Source organism: Vespa velutina, chromosome 21 (genome assembly GCF_912470025.1).
Source record: "Vespa velutina chromosome 21, iVesVel2.1, whole genome shotgun sequence".
Classification (NCBI taxonomy): Eukaryota; Metazoa; Arthropoda; class Insecta; order Hymenoptera; family Vespidae; genus Vespa; species Vespa velutina.
Genome location: NC_062208.1, coordinates 67,658 through 73,399, shown reverse-complemented (window position 1 = coordinate 73,399; position 5,742 = coordinate 67,658). Strand labels below are relative to the sequence as shown.

Below are 5,742 nucleotides of genomic sequence, written 5' to 3'. Positions count from 1 at the left end.
CCAGAATCAGAAGGAGTAACAGGACTTTATTCTAATAATTATTATCTTTGCGGTTCCTCAAATTTTGCAGTAGACTCTGTATTAGCAATTAGATTATGATTTGTTTCTCAAAATTTGATCATAAATGTTATGAAAAAAGATAAACTTTAGCAAAAGTTGGGTTTAAAATAATTCATATATTCTTATTTCATTGATATTATTAAAGTATTTTAAATGACTTAATTTAAAGACTAAACATGTTTCTATATCTATTGAATATGCAAGATTTTAACTAGCATAAAACTCTTTCGAATATTCTGGTTTGAGAATTGCTTTATCTGCAAAACTTATAACCTAACCTGCCCATAGAATGACTGTCGTGGGTTTTTACGCTTTCTTAGCATTTCATAGTCATTTTCAATTTTTGGAAGTATATAATCATATTATTGAGATTATATTAAACGTTCTTGAGAAATTTTTTCAGGGTCTGCCAAATATCCTCTTGATATAGCATGCGAATAATATTCTAAACAATCTGCAGACAGTAATAATCTACGGGGTATTGGATCACCTAGATCGTACAAATGTTTCATTAGTGAACATATTATTAAAATGATATAAGTACAAGAAATATTTGATTTTTGTAAATTAACTATATTGCAAAAACATAATTAAATAATCAAGAATAACTATACTCCTGCGAGAAAATAATTCAGTACCATTTAGAGCAAACAAGCAGTTTTTATCATAAAAGGCTGTAGTAATAACACCACCATTTCTTTCGATTCCAGCTATTACAGATTCACTTGCCCTAAGTACCTCTATATTGACTTTTGCTTTGAATAAATTTGTACCCTTAAAAGATGCTTTTTAATATCCGATAATAATAATTCTACCTTAAAAATAAACATTTAATTACTTCCTCAAATGGACTCCAGCATGCTTTCAATTAATATGAAATTTATATAATCCTATATGTTATAATTTAGCAAGATCAATTGGTTTACTTATATCTATCCTATTTGTATCTATAAAGCTAATGTAAATAAAGTGGAGGATACCGTTTTTTTAAGCTGTAATGAACAAACGCATGACACAAATTGCTATAAATATATGATCAGAATAAAAATAATCTAAAATATTCCTATAATAAGAAACGTTATACTTACTGATATCCTTTATAATACAGTTTGTATTGAAATCTAAGATAAAATGGGTTATCTGCAGTTTTATATCCAGGTCTCATATAATTTTTTCATTTACCAGAACCTTCACTACTTGGACCATTCTACCTCCTTTTGAATAATTATAACAAAAAAATGAAACTATCTTTCATTCTTATTAATTACATATAAATCTGCATTTTCAATGAATAATTTTCAAAATTGATAAAATATAACAATTAGAGGTTATATATGTTTCTAATTGATTTTCAACATATATCTAATTGAAATAATAACATAACAGTATTCAAAATCGCAAAGATCTTAATTCGACTTAAATATATACCCAATGAATCTAATACATATATGAGTATTAAATTAAGAGAAAATTTTTTACAGCTCTATATAAGGTTAACAGAGTTAGGCCGAAGATTTGGCAATACTACTAGAGGTAAATTCCAGATAATGCTATATCTCTATCATTTTCTGCCATTTTCGATTTAACAAGTTGTTTTCTTCGTAATTATCACTATCTAGAGTGTATTGTTGCTTCAAAAATATATACTATCAAAACTACGTTTCTCCCGGTTTCATAGATATATGCTTGCATATTCCTTATGGTAGAAATACTCACTCTACATTGTACTGATTAGCATATATTTAATATAAAAATGTGAGTGTGTGTGTGTGTGTGTATGTATATATATATATATATATATATATATATATATATATATATATATATATATATTACAGTATTTCTATGTATAATTTGAAAAGAGTGGATAATGGTTAATAGGTACAGTATATAACTACAAAGATTAAATAATAACATTAGAAAAAATATTGCTTAAGATATGAAGATATAATTTGCTTTTTATTTAATGAAATAACACATTTTACGTTACAGATTTTCAGAACGTTTTATCAAGATAACCTCTCTCGATCCATTTTATCGATGTTCCACCAGGGGGGTCGCGCTGCACTTGTCACGGCTGGCCTCCTATCGTGTACGTCGAATGAAATGTACTGGTGATCGCTGCTGGTGTAATCTTCGATCACCCGCCAGCCTGTGATTCTTGCCACAAGGTGATCGTTGGCTAGAGAGACGTCCGAGATCGTCTCTCTGTAGCCAAGCCTTCGGAAGGTTGACGTCGAGTCTGTGTTGAGCACTGCTAGCTCCAGTCTCGACACCACCTCCATGATTCATCTTTCTCTGGAGTCCGGCCTGACCTCCCCCTATTCGAGAACTTTGGCATTGACGTCTCCAGTCACGATAAGATCCCCTTGCATTTCCCGTAGCGCGTCTTCCAGATCGTCCAGTTTGGTCTGGAAGTCGTCTATTCGGTCGTTCGGAGTGAGATATACGCTGACATAAGTCATCGAGTTATGTCTCACCCAAACGTAACCACGTCCAGATCCATGATCCAACACATGTCTTTGTTGGGGATCTGGGATCCAGATGGCCGCGGTGCCCAATTCGTCGGCGTACCATCCTGCTCCTGCCCTGTCTTGGTACTGTTCGCTGATTAGGACAATATCAGTTTTTTCTCAGAGCAGAGCTGGGTTAGAAGGTGGTGAGCCGACCTGCTCCTATTGAGGTTACCCTGCAGTACTCTCATCCTTTCTTCATTATGTTGGCTGTGGCAAGGGCTTCCTGGAAGGCTGTGCACGTCCTTGATCCGGTCACGTGCTTCTTGGGTTCAGCTCCGTTTTTGGAACACAAGAAGCAAGTGGGCTCGCTAACCTTGCAGTCTTTGATCTTGTGCTCCGTTCCGCCGCAGAAATAGCAGAGCATACTGCGATCAGGGCCTTTACATGAGGCGCTATGGTGGCCATAGTCAAGGCAGCGGTAGCATCGCCTCACTTCTGCTTTTCGCCTAACCTTGCAGCTGACGAAGCCGACCAGTACACCGCCAGATTTCAAAAGCTTCGCCGCTGCTTCCTCTTCTATGTTTACAATAGCCAGGCGCAGCTGCCTCACGTTTGGGTTCGTCAACCTTAGGTTGAGTTTCTCCGAGTAGTCTGGCAGGGTCCTCTTTATGGCCTCCTTGACTTCTGCTGCTGAAGTGCAGCAATCGCAGTTCCTTATCTCCAGCGTAGCTCTGGGGACCAGTTCCGTGATGCTGCTCAATTCCCCCACTTCTTTCCTCAGGGTTTCTGCGAACGAGGTCCTGATTTCCGCAGTCCTTTTGAGCTCGAGAAGAACCCCTCCCTTTCTTGTCTGCCGGGCCGATTTAACGTCTACTCCTGCCGCACTGGTATTGATGCGCTGGTGGATGGCTCCGACTACGTCTGCGTAGGTTTTACCTTGTGCAGGTTTCAGGAGAATCGCGGCCTCGTTCTTCTTCTCGGCCTGTTCTCCGCTTTGCTCGGATTCCTTTTTTCCTGCAGTGGGGGTTTCGTCGCCTTCTTCAAAGGTTTCTTTTCTTTTTTTTTTGTTTTTGACGACCTCCGTCCACTTGGTGGCTTCGTTTGTCGTCGCACCTTGCCTCGGTCTTTTGAGGCTTTCTTCAGAAAACTGCGACGGACTTGTGGCTACTCTCTTAACTGTGCTAGCATCAGCTACAGAGTTAGCACGTGGCCGCTGAGAGACTCGGGCTGGGATCCTCGCTCCCTCATTTTCCTTTATTCGCGATATATAAAGAAACTCGAGGCTGTCCATTATCTCCTCCAGTTCTGGGATCCCTTGTTTAATGGCGTTGTTTACATTAGACTGCCTAGTCACAGCCGCCCTCATCTTGGCAAGGAGTGCTTTCGCTTGCGCGAGTTTCTCTCTCTCCCCATCTTTTGGTGTCCCCTTCGTAGGCTGAGAGCCTACGTTATTTTCGCTTTGAGCAGCGATGACTTTTCCAGTTGATACTGGGCTGTTTTGCTGTTTGTTTTTGTCTATTGCTATTTGTTTTTCCAGAAATTTATTTAACTCCAAAAAGTCAGGCCGTCTTCGTACGCGGCGCCTCAGGAAGTGGGGGGTGATCACCCTCCCAATTACCCCCATTGTTGCGAGAGCTTTTGGCTATAAGGACGGGAATGGACCATCCGTCCTTGTCGTTCATCTATTTCCTTCATCGGCTTCCTGACACTCCCATGGGTACGACGCGTTGATGCCGGGAGTTTTCCACGAGAACTGTGCTTTACGTATCATCCCGCACATTCCTTTCGGGCAGCGTCAACGTACCTGCTAGTCCTCGTGGCCCTGCCGTAACCCTGGCTTAGGGCCCTTACAGGGTTCTGACATCCTGGTCAGATGATCCCTGGTTTTTCTTTTTCATAGGAGGTTGAACTCCTCCTGTCTCGGGTCCCGACGGCGCTACTCGTCGAAAGAAGAGGAGTGCTCCAATTCTCCTCTTGGTGGATAATAATAACAACTATGCTTTGTTATATAAAATATTATTAAAATATATTAGATGACATTTGTCGAGTTCAATCTGTATAACCACGATCACATCTGCGTTCTTCCCAATGAAGCATTGGATATATATAATCAATTGTTGAGTGTCGCATGATTTTATTTCCTGCTAATCGTTGCGCCTCCTATGCGACGAAAATAAGAGTTTCGTAGTTCTTAATCACAGAAGCAGATGCCGCTCGCGCTGGCGACGGCACTGCCATCGCAGATCAGAATAGATAGCGCTGCATGAGTCCTCGGAGAACCGTCGAATTTGCCGTCGAGCCATAGAGAATAGTTCGCGGAACTAAAACGTCCTAGATGGTAGCAGTGGCCAACATCTGGGATGGCGTCTAATACCACGTAGATCTTGGTAGACTCCATCAGCCAACCACAAAAGGCGGCACATTATTAATCGTAGTAGTAGTTGCATCTTGCGTTAACGGCAGCGTTACGATCGTAATCTGGAGTAGATAGCGCTGAATGAGAACTCGATGAGCATTTGAGTCTGCCGTCGCGCCATAGACTATAATTCCCGCAACTAAGACGTAATGGCGACCAAAACATCGACAATACATCAGAACACACTTTCAAACACAACGCATTAGATGTTCGATCTCTAGACACTATTTTTATCTAAATTTGCTTACAGCTTATCAATTCAGAGATATAAAATTTTCGGCCGATAGGATGGAATAGATTGCAAAAAACCGCACGAAATACGAAGCGCACGACGATACTTCCATTCCGTATCAACTCCATGATGGAACGCCAATAAGAATTATAATAAGAATAATAATAATAATAATAATAACAATAATAATAATACTAATAATAATAATAATAAGAATAATAATAATAATAATAATAATAATAATAATAATAATAATAATAATTATTATTATTATTATTATTATTATAATAATAATAATAATTATAACAATAATAATAAGAATAATAATTATAATAAGAATAATAGTAATAAGAATAATTATAATAATAAGAATGAGAATAATAATAATAATAAGAATTATAATAATAATAAGAATAATAAAAATAATAATAATAATTAGAATAAGAATAATAATAAACATTAGAATAATAATAATAATAAGAATAATAATAAAAATACGAATAAGAATAATAATATGAATAATAATAATAATAAGAATAATAATAAGAGTAATAATAAGAAGAATTAGAATAATAATA

General features: G+C 37.7%; 1 pseudogene; it reads right to left on the bottom strand.

Moving 5' to 3' along the window:
- Nucleotides 1-267: 267 nt before the first annotated feature.
- LOC124956344 lies at nt 268-2,352 on the bottom strand (annotated as a pseudogene).
- Nucleotides 2,353-5,742: the final 3,390 nt, after the last annotated feature.